The sequence below is a fragment of the Pinus tabuliformis genome, chromosome 3_1 (genome assembly GCF_031772625.1).
Source record: "Pinus tabuliformis cultivar Carrire ecotype Pingquan chromosome 3_1, CPIR1, whole genome shotgun sequence".
Taxonomy (NCBI): Eukaryota; Viridiplantae; Streptophyta; class Pinopsida; order Pinales; family Pinaceae; genus Pinus; species Pinus tabuliformis.
Window position 1 is genome coordinate 102085009 of NC_142301.1, and position 19967 is coordinate 102104975.

Sequence of the window (19967 nt, forward strand, 5' to 3'; positions counted from 1 at the left end):
ATGGGTTTTCTACAACAGTTTCATTTAGTCATCAGATATAAAAAAGGCATGCACAATAAAGTTGCAGATATGTTATCTAGACCAATTATAAATGCATCTACTATACTTAAGCATAATTCTATGTTACATGAGAGCTACATTGAACAATATGCTCAAGATATAGAATTTAAAGATGTATATGCAAATTTAAGTCAAGGCAAACAAGTAGAAGAATTGGACTATCATATAAAGGACCGAATCATATATCATTGTGGGAAGCTATGCATTCCACAAACTGAAAGAGTAAAGATAATTCGAGAAGCACACACTTCTCTGATATCAAGTCACTTTGGGGTAAGTAAAATAGTTACACAGCTGCAAAGATTTTGTTATTGGCCAAAAATGAATGACACAGTTTCTAGATATGTAAGAGGGTGTACTATGTGTGCTAAAAGCAAGCCCAGCAATAGAAAACTAGGCTTGTACACTCCATTACCAATACCTTCTCATCCTTGGGAAAGTGTTTCCATGGACTTTGTTGGAGGACTGCCCAAATCTAGGAAAGGTCATGATTATCTATATGTTGTTGTGGATAGGTTCAGCAAAATGTGTATTTTGATACCTTGTAATAAATAGATTACAGCTGAACAAACTGCAAAAATGTTCTTTCAACATGTATGGGTTCATTTTGGATTACCCACTTCCATTATATCTGATCGAGACACCCAATTTGTGGGAAAGTTTTGGTCAAGTCTGTGGGAACTGATGGACACCAAACTGAAGAAAAGCATAGCTTGCCATCCTCAAACCGATGGCCAGACCAAAGTAGTCAATAGGACGGTGATCCAATTACTCAGGGGATATTGCAGCAAACATCCTAAGCTTTGGGATGAACATTTGTGTTATGTGCAGCATGCTTACAACCGAGCCAAACATTCTTCTACATAGAGATCTCCTTTTGAGACCTGTTTTGGTTTTACACCCAGGTCACCTTTGGATTTTGTCTTTGGTAAGGACACAACAGTTGAGGGACACAGTGATGTGGACAGGGCAACTAGGTTCATTGAACAAATCCAAGAGATCCACCAGGTAGTACAGGAACAGCTGGAAAAGAGCCAGGCCAAATACAAGGCAAGGCATGACAAGCATCGGATGGAGCATAGTTTCCAAGTTGGTGATCAAGTCTGGCTGTATATCAGCAAGGACAAGATGCAAGGTGAAGGTAAAAAGCTAAAAACTATCAGGTATGGACCCTTCAAGATACTTAAGCAAATTGGTGAGAATGCTTTTCGCCTTGATCTACCAGCTTACATGCACATCTACTCAATCGTAAATGCAGATAGCTTGAGATTATTTTGACCTTCACTAATCGAGGATCCCGAAGAGTAGAGTCAATTGCCTTTTATTGATGACCTGCTACCTGAATATCTTAATGAATTGTAGGAAGACATAGTTCTAGACAGGAAGGTGAGGATGACGCACAGGGGAGATGTTGAGTACCTTAAATTTGGGCTCGAGGGTTCAAATCCAAGCAATGCAAAATGGATAGAGATTAGACAAATGAGACAATTGTACCCTCACTTAGTCGATGCTTGAAAACCAAATTTTGGTGGTCCAAAAGCTTTTTCAGTAGGAAGGCCATGATCCAAATTGGATCCATGAAAATTATCAGAGTTCTATGACTGTATCAAATCATGACAGACTTCAAAATCTTGTGAACAATGAGCTATCAGGAAGACCTCTAGAAAATGGCAGTTTGTAGCTAGCACAGAACGACAAGGACCTCAGTCAAAGCGCGCTGACTGAGGCCCATGGAGACCACGCAGTGGCGCAAAACTAGCAGTTAAGAAGCTCAGATCAGAAAACAGAGGTCATTTATGATGCGCGATTAGCGGCATCACTGGGCAAAACCCCTCGAGAAGGAAAAGCCCTGAGTGCACAGTCACGAGGGAAGCCAGAGAACCATGGGAAAAGCACTAAAATGAAAAGTGGGTCCCACGCTCCAAAACCAACGGAATATCGAAGGCGTCTTGGGCATAAGCAAATTTGTCAAAAGACCCAGCGATTCCATACGTTGGATGACGCGTGTCTAGCGGATGAGAGAGAAAACTACTCTCATTACGAGCTAACATTCAAGAAAGTCAACCACACGATAAGAGCGATAACCGTAGGATCTAGAGGCCAGAGATCTTACGGCAGAGATTGTGCCCGATGGGAAATTGGATTTGGAGGGGAGAATAAGCTAAGGCATATAAAAGTTTGAAGTCCGATTTGACCGCTGAGTTGGTAGATGAATCATTTCACAAAGTAACCAAAATAATGAACCGTTTGAGGAAGAGCTGGTGCTCAGTTTGTGAAGGGACAAGTGGCCACCTCCCTGTGAGATGTTACACAGTGGCGATGATGCAGAGGCAGGGAATTCCAAGCGACAGAGGCGGAAGAGGAAGTGAACAGTCAAGGGATGGATTGGCTTTAAGCCATGAACAGACAGAGAACAAGGGAGAGTGAAAGCGAGAGAGGAGACAGAAAGATAGAAGACACATAATAGAGCAAGAAGTAGAGAACAGAAGTCGAGATAACGTGCAGAGCTAAGGTAGCATCAAACAAGTAGAACCAGGCTTGAGAGGTTCAAGCAATCCTCAAGAGGATATCTGTCAAGAACTGAGTACCAAATTGGACTCATCCCATTAAGACCAGTCGAGATCGAGACTTGGTAAGGAAGCGTTTGTGCACTCTAGTGGCTTGAGGAATCCAAGAACCACCCTACTAAGCATAATCTATTCTAGGAGACTCAAATTGAGCTCCTCATTGTAAAACTTTTCTTAAAGACACAATAAAAGAAGGCTACCACTGAAAGTTGGACCGAAGACATAGCTCAGGAGGATTGGGAACTCCTTATTAAATTTTGTTGTGTTCTATTTTGCTTGATGTGTTTCTCTTACTATTTTCTGGTGTCTATGTATTTTGCAATCTTATCGATCTGTTGCCTAAGGTAACATAGACACACACTAGCACATGAGTCTGTAATACCTTCATTAATTATTTAACTGAAATCACTCACAAGTGATTTTCAGATCACTTCAATTTTGAGGGGATCCAGACAGATGCCCTCCTTGGAGATGACAAACCTAAGAAGTCTACCGAATTCAACATAGAAGACACATTTATGTAGATTAAGACGGATACGGTAGTGTCGACAGTGAAGAAAATTTTTGTGAAGGTGATTTGGGTGGTCATGGCGCCTTGCTGGATGATCCAGAAGGTCATCCAGGTAAGGCTGCACAATGTGACGAAGGTCATGAAACACATAGGACATTGCGCGTTGGAAGGTAGCACTGGCATTTTTGAGACTGAAAGGGAGCTTCTTATAGGCAAAGGTACCCCACGGGCAGATGAAGGTAGTTTTGTGTTGATCCGCAGGCGATATATTGATCTGGTTGTAACCAGAAAAGTCGTCCATAAATGAATAAATTTCACTCCCAACACAATCATCAATGAGCTGGTCAATGAAAGGTGTAGGATAATTATCTTTGGGATAAGCACGATTAATGTCACAGTAGTCAACACAAACCCTAATAGTGCCCTGCTTCTTGGTCATAGGGACAATATTAGAGACCCAATCGGTGAGCAGGATAAGGTAAATAAACCCAGCTTTGAGAAGTTTTTCAACTTCTCCTTTAATAGCTAAGCCTTTCGCAGGTGCACGGTGCGTAAACGCTGTCAAACAGGTTTGGCACCAGGATACATAGGGATCTCATGCACCACGATACTAGGATCAATTCCGGGCATCTCTTCGTATGACCAAGCAAAAATGTCATGAAATTCTCTAAAAAGATCAGTATAAAGTTGAATCTCCTCAAGAGTACAGGTTACTCCTATGTGTATATTCTTGACAATCCTTGGTTTGATAGAGATGTCGATAGGCATCATTTGCGTAATGTTCCCCATATTTCCTTCAGAGAAAACTTCATGGACTTGAATAGGCGTCTGAAGGGGTTGGGAGGGGACACAAGAAGAAAACTGCTCAAGACAAGTAGTCATGGCCCCATGGCTAGGGAGAAACGAGGAGCGATGGTGATGATCAAACTAAGGAGGCTCCTCAAAAGACATAGTATTGATGATTGCTTCATCAAAAGGAAAGATTTCCTATAATGGATCCGAAGAAGTGCTATCTCCGAGCCAAGGGGATTATACATACATGTCGAGAGCCCTGCTTGAAGGAGCAGGTTCAGAAGATAAAGCTGATGCAGAAACAATTTCGACATAGTTGAGCTCGGCAGGACTCAACGGCATGACATCGCCCCAGGATTCTACCTGATCGACGGGAGGGAGGACCCAAGGATCAGAACGGATAGAAACCATATTGATGTGAGTGACGTTGGGAGGTGGAGTGAAAAAACACCCGTAAGGGCAAGATCTTTAAAAATTTCGGCACCCACACTCTCATATGGAACTAAGGTATGCTCCACAAAAGGCATGTTGCCATCGGAAGAAGAAGAAGCGAAGAAGGACAATTGGTCAACCATGACAATTTTCCCTTGATGGGGAAAATGAAGGACACAAAATAGAGATGAAGCCACAGCTCACATGGCATATGTCCAGCTTCGACCTAAGAGGAGGTTGTAAGTCAAATTTGCATCAACAACTTCGACCTCAACTTCAACTGTCTTCCCTTCCAGAGTAATAGGCAAACGCGGGAGGATACTGAAAGGACGGGAATCTCTTCCATCGAAGGCTTCCAAGGTATTCAGAGACTGACTCAATGTCGGGGAACCAATAGCCTTCCAACAAGCAACAAACATGATGCAAGTGGAGGCACCCTCATCAATAATGGTGCGATGAATATTCTTAGAGTTAATGATGACTTGAATGAGGAAAGCAATCTGATGAGGCAATCTCAGTACATGATTATCAAGATCGAAAGTGATCAAATCTGAATCATCTGGGTCAATGCCACCAATGGTTGATAGCATAGACTTCCTCTGAGAGGGACAGCTCTCGAGGACTTCCAACACAAACATAGCCGAAGGGGCTTAGGCTAGGTCCTCAACAATGCTATAGTGTTGTGCAGCACGAGCATTAGGGTTGTAAGAAGACTTCCGGAGCACTCCTTTGGGAGGAGGTTGAACGACTGACTCGGTACTAGGCTGCTTGATATGGAGAGGACCAGTAGTGGATGAAGGAACACTAGAGGGGGTTTCAGTTTCCTTTCTAGCAGGTGGAGGGTATTCTTTTGACCGAGTACTAATATGGATGGGAATCGTCCCAGCCATAAAGATTTGAGATCAAAAAGTGGAAGAAGATTGAGGTTGATTAGCCACCATTTGAGTCTGTTGTGAGGGAAAAGGATCTTTGAGCATAGCGGGAGTCCCAGGGGCACCTTTAAGCAGATGACTAACCTCAGACCATCTAGGACAGTCTTTAGTATAGTGATCCTCATCGTAAATGAGACAAGGGTACTTAGGTTTGTGCTTGGCACCTTCCTCAGCTGGAGGCTTAGGAGGATCCTACTTTGGTTGATCGGCTTTATTCTTCCCTTTACCCTTTTTCTTACCTTTCGAATTTTTATCTGCCACGGTGGACTGGACGGCATTAACTTCGGAAGTTTTACCAGGATTGGATGGGGCCTGAGAAGCATTTTTAGTTGGAGCAGCAGACTTTTGCTTCGCAGGGTTCACAGAAGACTTTTTGGAGGATGAACTAACAGAACCAATGACACCATCAACAAATGGCATTGACGGAGCTTTGGAAGTTTCGGGTCGCAGAGCATCAGGCAAATAATCATATAGTGTACCAAACTGGGAATAAACCAAGTCAAGATACTGAGCACGCATGATAGCTTGCTCTTCAGTAACACATGCCCCCATAGCAATATCCCGGGCTATCGGACCGACAAACGAGGTTGTAAACCAGTTAGTCAGAAGTTGATCAGGGATCCAGAACTTAATCAAACGATGATGCCTTCTCCATTCATGAATATGATTGGAGATATGTGTTGCCATGTCCTATTTCAAAGATGTTAGGAGGTGTGTACCCATTTCATAATGAATCAGCAACTGAAAATGAGTTAGAAATGTCATAGCAAGTGAGTTAAAGTCCTGGAAAGTTCCACGTGCTAGCTCAATATACCATTTTGTGGCAGAGCCAGTGAGATTCCGTTGGAACAGACGAAGTTGGATAGAATCATCAAGCCACAAGTTAGATGAACACCATAGGTGATAGGTCATGACATGAGCTTAAGGATCTTCTCCAAATTTACTGTCGAATTTAGGACAATCACCGGGAATCTTAATTGGAACCAGTGGCCAATATGGATTATGAAGGATGGGATCATTTGTCAGTTTGGACACATCAGGGAGTTCCAAAGTCACTAAGAAAGGTAATTTAGGATTAAATGACATCTGAGGCCACGGATAAGAGCCAGCATTAGGGTTCCATCTTGCTCCTTGTTGCCCCCATTGATTTTGCCCGGATGGATTTTGCCCATAAGGGTTTTGTCCGTAAGGGATTTTTCCATAGGGATTATAAGCGTAACCAGACGGTTGACCTGGGTTTTGACCACCAACATCCCATTGATTACCAACCTAACCAACAGGAGCAACATACGGCTGCTGAAAATTCTGATAGGGATTGACCTGCGGTTGTTGATAATTTTGATATGGGGCAGTTTGAGGCTGCCCTTGGGGTTGCTGAAGGTTTTTAAGACCATATTTCGGCTGAGCTCCAAACTGTGCCTGGGGTCTAGGCTACATTTGATAAGCAGGTTGGGTTTGAAAGCCAACTTGAGTTTAGAGACCAGGTTGGGTCTGGAGTCCAGCCTGGGTCTGGAAACCGGGTGGAGCTTGAGAAACAACGAGCATTTGAGCGCCTGGTTGACAAGGTGATGGATTAACTTGACCAGACGTATTTCCTTGTGGAAACTAAGGCTGACCCATCTGGCTATAAGGTTTGCCTTGTTGAGACTAAGGTTGACCTATTTTCCCAGAAGGTTGAGCTTGCTAGGTAATGGGTTGACCTTATGGAATCAAAGGCTAGCCTGACTGACCAGAGGGTTGATTTGGCTGAACAGTAGGTTGGCCTTGTGGATTCGGAGGCTAGCCTACATGTCTAGAGGGTTGACCAGGCTGGACAGTAGGTTGGCCTTGCTGGATTTGAGGCTAGCCTACTTGTCCAGAGGGGTGACCTTGCTGGGCACCAGGTTGGCCTTGTTGGATGTGAGGCTAACCCAGTTGACCAGAAGGCTGCCCAAAGTAAGTAAAAGAGGAACCGGTGAAAGCTGAAGGTTGTCCCTATAAGGGTTGTCCTTGTGGGCCAGTAGGTTTCCCTAGATAAGGTTGCCCTTGATACGGCTGCCCATAAGATAGATGCCCGTAAGACAACTGACTTTGATAGGGTGGACCTTGAAAAGCTGAAGGTTGTGCTTGGCCACCATGATAACCAGTATGACCCCAAGCAATAGATAATGGCACAGAAACCTCAACCGTAGGTTAAGATGGGAAGGATCCAGGATGATAAATATGAGCTCCTCGAGAATCATAATAATGAAATGGATTCTGCGGATCCAGATTCTGAAAATCATACATGTACTAGTCATATGTCCACCCTGCCGGAATGGAACCGGAAGAAGGTGGAACACTACTGGTGCGATTAACAACTCCAGATGTTGATGCTAAAGGACCAATACTAGTAGGACCAACTGAAGGTCCAGCAATAGTGGTCACCACCAAACAGCGACGGCACTAACAGCGGGAGCTGAAGAAGCCACACAAATAGTAGGTATAGTCGGGATAGATGTGACAGACACATTGTGAATCTCGGGTATAAAAGGTTCTGAAGTCAGAGCTATAGTACGAGACCACATGGAACTCGTAGGAGGAGACCTAGAACTCATGATATCAGCCAAAGCATGGTAGCATAATGGCAATGCGATACCAATATGGGTAACACGTAAGGGTGAATTTTCTATAGGTATAGGGATTTCGCATTTGCCATAAAGGTTTCTTCACTAGAGATGGGGTTCGTCTCATCCATGTCAGAAGAAGACATCGGGACCGAAACACCAGAAGGAGTAACAGGGAAGTATTCTTTGAAAGGTTCCCAAATAGGGTTCCTATTAATAGCGTACAACTCTTCTAGGGCACGAGAGTTAAGTGGTTGAATACTTGGAATAATAGGAAGGGTATTACTAACAACCAGTACCTCAGAAGTGACAAAAGATGTAGAGCCTTGGTCACTTGGTACGGGAGACAGGATCGGTGATTCCGCCAGGATGATTTAACTCAAAAGTCCTAGGAAAAGATAAATGAGCAGGGAAAACAATCATATGCAAACTGAAACGTAGTCAAGATTTAACAAGGAAAATGTGAATGTGGTCGAATAAATTTTATGACACAGGAACAAAACTTGACCTTTTCATTTTTAAAGAGTCGAGAAAAGGACAAAATATGACTCTAGTCGCCTTCAAATATTTAATGAGCCTAAAAGGACAAGTGCTCAGATGATCCTTTTCTTTTAGGGAGTCGAAAAGGAACGAAAGTGACTACTCTGGAGAACTAGGCAAAAGGTTTACCAGACAAACCGTAAAACTGCATATACACCTTGGTGATCAAATGAAAGAGAAATGACCAAGGAATTTCCATACGGCAGTCAATCTTCCCGAATGTTGTGTTCGATGCATTACGGTTTGTAAGGTGGCAGACACAGCTTCCTATGGATGTAGGATGATAACCTAGTGGGGTCTCCCGATATATACTTGACGGTACGAGGAGCACAAGTCCGTACTAGCAGCTATTGAGTCACAGAAGGAGGAATCACCCAACCTTAAGCGAAAACAATAGTGACTAGGTTTAACGACGCTGGAGCACGTCTCTAGCCTAGACCTCTAAATAATGTGCGTTAAGTTCCAATGTGTTGTTAAGTTCATTCAATTAATTTTAGAGTTGATCTTGAATTAGGTTTCGGTTTTCAGGCCCTACCATATGTATGTCAAAAATCCCTAGGATGCAACTAAAATGAGTAAAGCATCAATTGTTTCGATGAACACCTACTTAAAGAAAGGTAGAGAGTTCATTCCCAAGTAAACACAAAACCAAGACAAGCAAATGCAAGCACTAAGAAACACAATGCATCAACACATTAATCCTACAGTGCATCGATACTACTAATGAAAGATTTAAAGTTCGCTTTCCAATTTCTCAAACATGAAAATTTGTAATGCAAATGTACTTTCACTTTCGTGTACTAAATGAATGCAATCTCTTGATTTTTTTTTTTGAATTTAAAGAGACAAACAAGCAAGTGTAAACCTGATTGATCCAAACAATTGTGATCTATGCTTGATAGTGAAGAAATCGAATCAATATGAAAAATTGGTTCAATAATCAACACTAAAAATCAACCAGCAAGAAAACAAGCAGCAAAAAGCCTCAAGAAAATCAATAAGATGGTTGCGAATGAACCTTGGATAGACAAGTAACCCAAGCAAATGGTTTGAAACACTTAAAAGAGCTAGGTCACGGGGTCTAAAACACAAGACTCACTAAAATGAAATCAAAGAGAAACAAGCCTTAACCAAAGCAATCAAAACAAGCTGATGGGAGACAGAAAACAACAGGGGATAAGCAAGACTGATGGTTTCAGGAGGAAAAGTTGTAAAAAACAACTTGTACAGGAATCGCCACAGGCCTATAACAAGAAACTTGGGACGATAAGCCAATCGTTGCAAGTGCAGAGACAACAACTAAGCGACGTCGTCGCAGGGGTACACCTATCTTCTACGACGGTCCGATTTCAGGAATAGTCGCGACTATACGACATGTAATCAGCGACGCACAGATTTACTAAAGAGGACAGGGCAATGTTGTCACAGCTGTTAAGCTATCTTAAGCGACAATTTTAATAAAGGGTCAATCTTCAGTATGAGAGAGAACTTGTTTAATCTTCTTGCATGAACGGGAAGATATGGACATTTGTATTTGATGTATGACACAGCGAAGGGACTGAGATGAGGTCAGTGACAAATTACTGTGTAACAATGAGACATAGTGTAGGGTTTCTGCTTGAAATTATGAAATGGGATGGATGAATGATGTAAATATAGTGAATATGAAGTGGATGGAGGGCTTGGAGTGTTGTGGTGACTTGGCCTTTGCAAAAATTTCTTCTTTTAACTGTTTTCCTCATTCCTTGAAATCATCACCCTTCATAATTTGACTTTTCAACATTGCATGAGTGAAGGAGTGAGTTACAATTAACTAGTTGAAGGTGGTTGAGACTGCTGACCCATCCTTAGCTTATAAAACCTCATCTCTCATGCATTAACAACAAATTTCTAACTATAATATGCTCAAGAGAAGAGGTCAAGAATATTGCATACATGTACCTACCTGATGGTTGTTGGAGAGACATGCATGTTGCTGCTAAGTTGATGTTGTTGTGCTTCTCATGACTCAGGTACATCTTCTTGACTTCCTTTTTCTTTTTTGTTGATCTTATTTTGCTGATGGGTTGTCTTCTTGTTGATGTGTAGGTGATGGCTTCCTCTGTTGTTGTTGAGCTTTGGAGGAGTTTCATTGTGCCTATAGTTATGCTTCTCCTCTTTCAATCATGGTGCTGAAGGTTATGCCTAGAGCCTGTTGTTACTTCCAAAGAGTTTGTTGTAGCTACCTTTTTTTTTTAATGTTTGTGTCCTTTCTCTGCTGGAGGGTAAATAGGTATTGGAATGAGTGGAAAGTGTGGCCATAGAGTGACATGGTCATGATAGGCATTGGCTGAGATTTGGTGAATTCAATGTCCTTTTTTCCTATCCCAAAATAGACCTGCATCATAATTTTTCCATCAAACTGCCTTTCATGTAGATTTTCAGAACTTCCTGTAGTACTATAGGAAACTCCCATAGTAATTCGAGATAGCATCTTGTAGCAGACTTGTTTTTTCCATATCTCTCAAACAGTAGAATGGATTGACCTGAAACTTTCTGAGCATGTTGCCATCATCATTATGCACCTTCCCATATAAAAAAAATTGGTCGGATCTCGAGAAAAACTAAAAATGGTTCAAGGTGATGGAGGTCGATTTCTTGGAAACCGTGCATTGGAATTTGCTAAAATTTCTTGGGCATGTTACCATCATCCATATGGATATCCCTATGAAACAACTTTTTAAATGGATACATGGTTTTCAATTTATGGTAAAAACAAAAATTGTCTCTATGTATTTTTGTTTCCTATAGTAAAACAGAGCCTTCATGTAGTTTTTTAGGATAGCAAGAAAACTGAATGGGAAAAGCTTGATAATGATGGGTGGATGGTGTAAATAGATGAGGGTGATGGATTGGCATGGCCTTGGCCTTGTTGGAGCATTTGAGCAAAGGAGGAGAAAGCCAAAATTTGACTTCTTTTGACTAGGTTGGACGTATTTTTTCTTTCTTTGGTGGCAACTTGTTTTTGTTCCTTGTAGATATTGGAGAGCACCTACATTCATCAAAGAGATACATTGAGCAAAGTTTTTTATTTTTTCCCTTTCTTTTTTTTTCTAGGCCTACCAGCCGCCTCAATGAGGTTTTGAACTCGTAGGTCTGCCTAGGCACCTCAAAGGAGTTTTTCACCTAGGATCTTTTCTTTTTTTCTCTTTTTCTTTCTTTTTTTCCAACCCATTGACTGCCTTATGGAGTTTTTCAATCAATGATCCAATCTGAGGCACCTCAAAGGAGGTTTTCACCTGAGATTTTTATTTTTTCTCTTATTTTTCATTTTTTTTTGTTTTCTACACTACCCCACTTGAAAAACAAAATCACTTTCAAGTATAATAATACTTCCAATGGAGCCATGTGCACATCAAAATGACAGAAAAACTAATGTGGAAACTTGAGATGTATGCTTTGACATGTAACTAAATTTGAGTGATAAAATGCTTTGACTTTGATGATGTCAAGAACGATTGAAGAAGAGAGTATAGTTGCACCTTGTTGATTTTCTGGAACCAAACCTCAATATAACTTTGATGCCCTTGGTTTTCTTGTTGATTTGGATCATCTTGGATGTATTCTTCTTACATGAAATTCAAATCTTCCCCTTTTTGTTGATTGTACTCTTGAATACATGGAGTATTTGATGGTAACCTTTAGGGAGCTTTCTCAATCTCTGATTTTGATGTCTACTCTTTGTCAAGTGCATCCCATGGTTATTTGATCTTCTCATTCAAATTTTCTTCTTCAGGATGTGGTCCTTCAATGATATCAAGATAATCTCTTTTTTGCAATACTCTTCCTGAGCTATGGTGAGTACCATTGAGCTCAAGAGGAGATTTTTGGAAGCGTTGTACCTTAGCATTGTAAGTGGACTGAGCTACTTCAATGTGTGGGTTTGGAAATGGCAGTACAGATAGTTGAGTGGGAGTGTATATTTGAGATGGATGTGGTTGGGGTTGTGGTTGTGGTGGACGTGAATGGTAAGGATAACATGGAGTTTAGTATGAAGGATATTGAGGAAAATATTGAGGATATTGTGGATGGCTCCCATAAGTTCCTTACCAACCTTGTTGCCAAAATTGGTTTTGGGGCTAAGATGACCAATGTTGCTAGAGAAAGGGTGTGTTCCAATTACTTTGAGGTGGATATGCATTACCTTGAAATTGTGAATTAGACTCTTGCATCATACTAGGTTGACTAGGTTGTCATGGTCCTCTTGGAGCTACATAACATAGCTGCATTGGCAATTTACTTGCTCCATTGTCCTCATGGTGAACTTCCTTCAACCTTGGTAATGAGGAGCAACATTTAACATCATGTGATTCTGCATGGACAACATGAATATCAACATCTTCTTTTTCTTCATCTTGCATTCTTAACATTTCTACTTGTTTGGTTAGATTTCTAAGAATTTTTTTTTTTAAATCATCAAACAAATTTCCAAGTTTAGCTTGACTTACCGATCTTGATGCTAATTTACCTACTCTTGTCTTTCCTCTTGATATGTGTTTGCATGTTTCACAAATTTCTTCAAATGATAATTGGTATACATCACCTCTACTCATGAGATCAAGGAAATTAATCCATTCATCCCTAATTGTTCTAAGTAAGAGGGTTTTTAGTTTGTCGGATCCTAAATGATGTAGTTTTCCCCTCTTAACATTATACATGAATGATGCAGGAGCATCAAGACCTTTTTCTCCATTTGTAAATATGGGGTGTGATAATGTTAATTTGTAAATATGGGGTGTGATGATTTTTAATATTTTATTAATTAATTTGAATTAAATAGGAGAAGGTGAGGATTTATGTAAATATCCTTTTATTAATAAAAGGATATGAGGAAATTTAATGAATTGAAAGATTTTAGGGATAAAAACCTATCCTTTAGGGATGTTGAGAAACTTAGGGGTTTGTTGAGGATTTTAAGAGATTGAGCATTTAATTAAATGATTTTTAAAAGTGTGTAAATAGGAATGGGTTTTAGAGAGAAAAGAGAGATAGAGTGTGAGAGGTTTCTGGTGGGAAGCCTTCAGCAACTGTAAAGGCCACGAAATTGAATTATCTGGCCAGAAAAAGTTGTAAGTCATTGTTTTGTTTTAGTTTATATAAATTGATGGATTGTAGAATCGCTAGTTCTAGAATAAAAACAACAGCGCCTTGAATCATTATTATGTGTTCTATGTATGGCGGAAATGGTGTAATTGATATGCAATAAAAACTGTGGTTATTCTTGGTTCGAACTATGAACTGGCAGCATCGGGGTTTCTTTTCTTATTGTATGAACAGCGGGATTATATCAGCGGTTTTGAATTGAATTACTGTAGATTCATTAACCGTGTCTTAATAAATCAGTGTATAAGTGTTGCATGCGCTATCCATGAATTGAACACACTCTGGTTCGTTGATAATAAGTGCGCATATTCAATTTGCTGCGACCATGAATTAATATAATTTGCAATGAGGACAACGTCGACCAATTGCAAATATCTATCACCAGGTGTATTGAATATATATGGAAAGAATTCTGTTAAGTATATAATTGTGCGCAGACAGAAGATGTCCGCTGGCAAGGCGGTTCTGAGCTACTCAAGCCGATAGTTACATGTCTATGCGCGATTGGAGGGAGTTGGACAGAACGAGGAGGTATGCGGATGGGTAATAACCATTTGAATTTCATTGTATATAGTCACAGATGCGAATGAGACCGATATATATATATATATATATATATATATATATATATATATATATATATATATATCAGCGCCTGCCAGCATTTGGGTCTGCCTTTCCGGTGTTGGATGGTGGATTGAGGTTGGAGTTATACAGGACTCCTCATCGAAGTTCCAGCTTGTGGAAAGGATCGATTAAAGTTTAAAGACCGCCACTACACCTTTACACTGGTCATGTTGTTCAAGGAAAGAGTAGAAGTCTGGTTCTTTTGTGTTGGCATCGTATAACAAGGACCGAGACAATTGCATATACAACGCAGCGGAAGCGTGGTTGCTAATCGAACTGTGTAGGAGGCGCAAGTGAATTATATATATGCCATACGAATTATGGATCTGCGTATGGAGGGTTATAAGTTTGTGTTCTTTATATAATCAGCGCGAGGTAAGAAGATGCTGTGGTCCATTTGAAGGTAAGGCGCACTGTTTAAATTGTGCTGAGTCAATATATGTTGAGGTTGACTACAGGAATATATAATGCCGCGGATATATATCTGGTAACACATATTCTGTTTGTTTTGATGCATACATATGAGATTGTTAGTATTCTAAACAGCCATCACAGGCCCGCCTTTATAATGATAGTTGCTGGTGGAATTATATGCAGAACGCAGGTATTCTGATGCTCCATATTTAGTCTATATTCGTTTAAAATTAAGGGCGATTTGATACATATGCCTACGGTCATTTCCATTTATAATAAGGTGTTATTTGAACCCTGAGGCCTGAACCAAGCGGTTATTTGTTCGGCTGGAAAAAGATCCTGGTAGAGCAGCCTGGAGTGGCGGGCTGCATCAATTTTGGTATCAGAGCCTGGCTCTGTTGAACGAAGAAGGTTTGTTTTTCTGAATAGAGACAGAAGGTTTGTTGAACTGGAATATATTTCTGAATGTGTGATGAATGATCAGATTTTAAATCTGATATGCAGCTGAATGAAGGAAGAATCGTGCAGGTATTGGGTTGTTTAATTTTGAATTGTGTTTTACTGACAAGAGACAGATTGAGGATTGATGGTTGCAGCGTCCGAGGAGGTGAATAGAATGGCAGATCGTTGCAAATGGTACAGCGCTGGAATGGAGTTCATTCCTGGTCACAGACGCAGATATCCAGGTATGAAATTCAGATACAATTGTCTGAATAAGGCGCACATATAGATTGCCATTTTAAAATCCGAACAGTGTTATTAATTTGCAATGAATTGGAGTTCCATTATGAGGATGGTATTAAAAGCTGTGGCATGAAATGTTTGTAAAAACAAACCAAGGGCGCATTGGTTGATTTTGATTGTATGGAAGTGAGTTAAATGCATTCTTAATGAGAAGCATTGGGGCTTTAAAATAGAACAATGAAACTGATGGTTTTTTTTAGACGTGAACAAGGGATTTTTAATGCTATTGAACCTGTTGAAAAGAAGATGGTTGGGTTGTGGGTTTTGAACCATTTGTTGAGGATAGTTTTTGCGAATTATTTTGATCTGAAGTTTGCCGGATAAAGCCAGAAGATTGGAAGAGAGGATCAGATTTTAAAATCTGATTGACAGTGAAATTGCGCAGAGGAAGCATAAAGATTTGCTGAACAGATTTGCAGGAGTGATGAGATTCTAAAGGTAAATGAAGTGCAGGTGAATGGAAGGACAAGATCAGACGAGATCTTGGAGGTAAGATGATATGTTTTTTGAAGAAAAGAATATTGTAGTCTTTGCATTGAAATATTATTGCAACTAACAGATAAAGGAAGCTGGTGAAAGTTTCTAGGTGAAACATAGAGGTGGCAGAACCTTGAGGAAATCCAATAGAGATTGGATAAGGAAGACAGTTGTAAACAGGGAGATGAGTTGAAGCCAGGAAGAGAAAAGAGAAATGCTCAAAGGAGGTTCCGGAGATAGAACCAATTGCTTGCCAAAAGACCGAGTGAGGAGGACTTGGTGAGGTAAGTGGCGGCAGGACATGACTTGCTGCGAAAGAGGCTTTAGTGCAACTCATAGTAAAGTGAGTAAGGAACTCATAGAGATGGAAATGATGATGACTAGTGACAGTCATAACAAAGGTTCTGAAATAAATCACAGCAGAGGAAAAAAGGAGAAGGATGCCAAGGCAGTTGGCATACAGAGACAGTTAAGCAAAGAGGAATATGAAAGGGAGAAGGCTGAGATAGCAGTTCAGCTTGAGGTGTTAATGGAGATGTTGCAAAGAAATGAGGAAAACCAGAAGCATGTTTATGTCATAAGAAAGAAGTTGAGGTGGCAGAGACTACGAGAGAAGTGGAATCATCAAGTAAATTTGTAGTTGATAAAGGAACTAAGGGAACTTGAGCAGGTTATTGATGCCAGACAGAGGATAGAGAAGCTCGAAACAATTGAGCTACAGCAAAATGAAGATGCTGAAGAAGAGGTTGAAGTTTCGCTATGTTACCCAGAGAGTGGACCATTACTTTTTGAAAGTGATGAAGAGCTTGAGGAGTTGAATCATATGAATGATTCAAAGAAGCCCAAAGATTTGATGACTGAAGCATCAAATAAGACCGTAAGGTCTTGTGATTTTAAAACTAACGATTTGTGTATGATTGCAGGTTTGGAAGAAGAAGAAGAACATCTACTGAAGGATGTCAAGGAAGATTTAGCAGAAGAAAGACCATGTGAGGAAATGGAAGATCGTGTAAAATTTCCAAAGTCCACTCCAAGTAAAATCATTGAGTTATATAAAGAAATGGATTTTCAAAGGAGGAAATTGGAAGAACAGAGGATGAATGTCCAGGATAGATTGTTGATGAAGGATGACAAAGCAGTTGTCATAAATGATAATCAAGATGAAATTGCAGGTGACGAGCAAAGGAATGTTGCAGAGGGAAAGGAAGTTTGGGAGGCCGCAACATTCATAGTGATAGTACAAACTGAGCAAGCCATCTTAGCTCAGCAGACCGCTGGAAATCAGCAGCCGGGAGATTATTTGGACCAAGAGATTGAAAGTATCAGAAGGCTGATGACTAAAGAATCCCGGAAGAGACCAACAGCCGAAAGAAAGAAAAGGAGCGACAACAAGAGAATGACAATGAAAGATTGCAAGAGCAGAGCAAGTTGAGCACTACAACACAAAATATGGAAACCTGGAAGACAACAACAGATGACAACAACAATGAAGCAATCAACAAGCACGAAAGGATTACAAAATAAAATTTGGGATCCAGGAGGAGATATCCAGACTTATGACCAGGTGGTCATGAATTTTCTTACATGGGGATTCTGATGCAGGAGCATCAAGACCTTTTTCTCCATTTGTAAATATGGGGTGTGATAATGTTAATTTGTAAATATGGGGTGTGATGATTTTTAATATTTTATTAATTAATTTGAATTAAATAGGAGAAGGTGAGGATTTATGTAAATATCCTTTTATTAATAAAAGGATATGAGGAAATTTAATGAATTGAAAGATTTTAGGGATAAAAACCTATCCTTTAGGGATGTTGAGAAACTTAGGGGTTTGTTGAGGATTTTAAGAGATTGAGCATTTAATTAAATGATTTTTAAAAGTGTGTAAATAGGAATGGGTTTTAGAGAGAAAAGAGAGATAGAGTGTGAGAGGTTTCTGGTGGGAAGCCTTCAGCAACTGTAAAGGCCACGAAATTGAATTATCTGGCCAGAAAAAGTTGTAAGTCATTGTTTTGTTTTAGTTTATATAAATTGATGGATTGTAGAATCGCTAGTTCTAGAATAAAAACAACAGCGCCTTGAATCATTATTATGTGTTCTATGTATGGCGGAAATGGTGTAATTGATATGCAATAAAAACTGTGGTTATTCTTGGTTCGAACTATGAACTGGCAGCATCGAGGTTTCTTTTCTTATTGTATGAACAGCGGGATTATATCAGCGGTTTTGAATTGAATTACTGTAGATTCATTAACCGTGTCTTAATAAATCAGTGTATAAGTGTTGCATGCGCTATCCATGAATTGAACACACTCTGGTTCGTTGATAATAAGTGCGCATATTCAATTTGCTGCGACCATGAATTAATATAATTTGCAATGAGGACAACGTCGACCAATTGCAAATATCTATCACCAGGTGTATTGAATATATATGGAAAGAATTCTGTTAAGTATATAATTGTGCGCAGACAGAAGATGTCCGCTGGCAAGGCGGTTCTGAGCTACTCAAGCCAATAGTTACATGTCTATGCGCGATTGGAGGGAGTTGGACAGAACGAGGAGGTATGCGGATGGGTAATAACCATTTGAATTTCATTGTATATAGTCACAGATGCGAATGAGACCGATATATATATATATATATATATATATATATATATCAGCGCCTGCCGGCATTTGGGTCTGCCTTTCCGGTGTTGGATGGTGGATTGAGGTTGGAGTTATACAGGACTCCTCATCGAAGTTCCAGCTTGTGGAAAGGATCGATTAAAGTTTAAAGACTGCCACTACACCTTTACACTGGTCATGTTGTTCAAGGAAAGAGTAGAAGTCTGGTTCTTTTGTGTTGGCATCGTATAACAAGGACCGAGACAATTGCATATACAACGCAGCGGAAGCGTGGTTGCTAATCGAACTGTGTAGGAGGCGCAAGTGAATTATATATATGCCATACGAATTATGGATCTGCGTATGGAGGGTTATAAGTTTGTGTTCTTTATATAATCAGCGCGAGGTAAGAAGATGCTGTGGTCCATTTGAAGGTAAGGCGCACTGTTTAAATTGTGCTGAGTCAATATATGTTGAGGTTGACTACAGGAATATATAATGCCGCGGATATATATCTGGTAACACATATTCTGTTTGTTTTGATGCATACATATGAGATTGTTAGTATTCTAAACAGCCATCACAGGCCCGCCTTTATAATGATAGTTGCTGGTGGAATTATATGCAGAACGCAGGTATTCTGATGCTCCATATTTAGTCTATATTCGTTTAAAATTAAGGGCGATTTGATACATATGCCTACGGTCATTTCCATTTATAATAAGGTGTTATTTTAACCCTGAGGCCTGAACCAAGCGGTTATTTGTTCGGCTGGAAAAAGATCCTGGTAGAGCAGCCTGGAGTGGCGGGCTGCATCAATTTTGGTATCAGAGCCTGGCTCTGTTGAACGAAGAAGGTTTGTTTTTCTGAATAGAGACAGAAGGTTTGTTGAACTGGAATATATTTCTGAATGTGTGATGAATGATCAGATTTTAAATCTGATATGCAGCTGAATGAAGGAAGAATCGTGCAGGTATTGGGTTGTTTAATTTTGAATTGTGTTTTACTGACAAGAGACAGATTGAGGATTGATGGTTGCAGCGTCCGAGGAGGTGAATAGAATGGCAGATCGTTGCAAATGGTACAGCGCTGGAATGGATTTCATTCCTGGTCACAGACGCAGATATCCAGGTATGAAATTCAGATACAATTGTCTGAATAAGGCGCACATATAGATTGCCATTTTAAAATCCGAACAATGTTATTAATTTGCAATGAATTGGAGTTCCATTATGAGGATGGTATTAAAAGTTGTGGCATGAAATGTTTGTAAAAACAAACCAAGGGCGCATTGGTTGATTTTGATTGTATGGAAGTGAGTTAAATGCATTCTTAATGAGAAGCATTGGGGCTTTAAAATAGAACAATGAAACTGATGGTTTTTTTTAGACGTGAACAAGGGATTTTTAATGCTATTGAACCTGTTGAAAAGAAGATGGTTGGGTTGTGGGTTTTGAACCATTTGTTGAGGATAGTTTTTGCGAATTATTTTGATCTGAAGTTTGCCGGATAAAGCCAGAAGATTGGAAGAG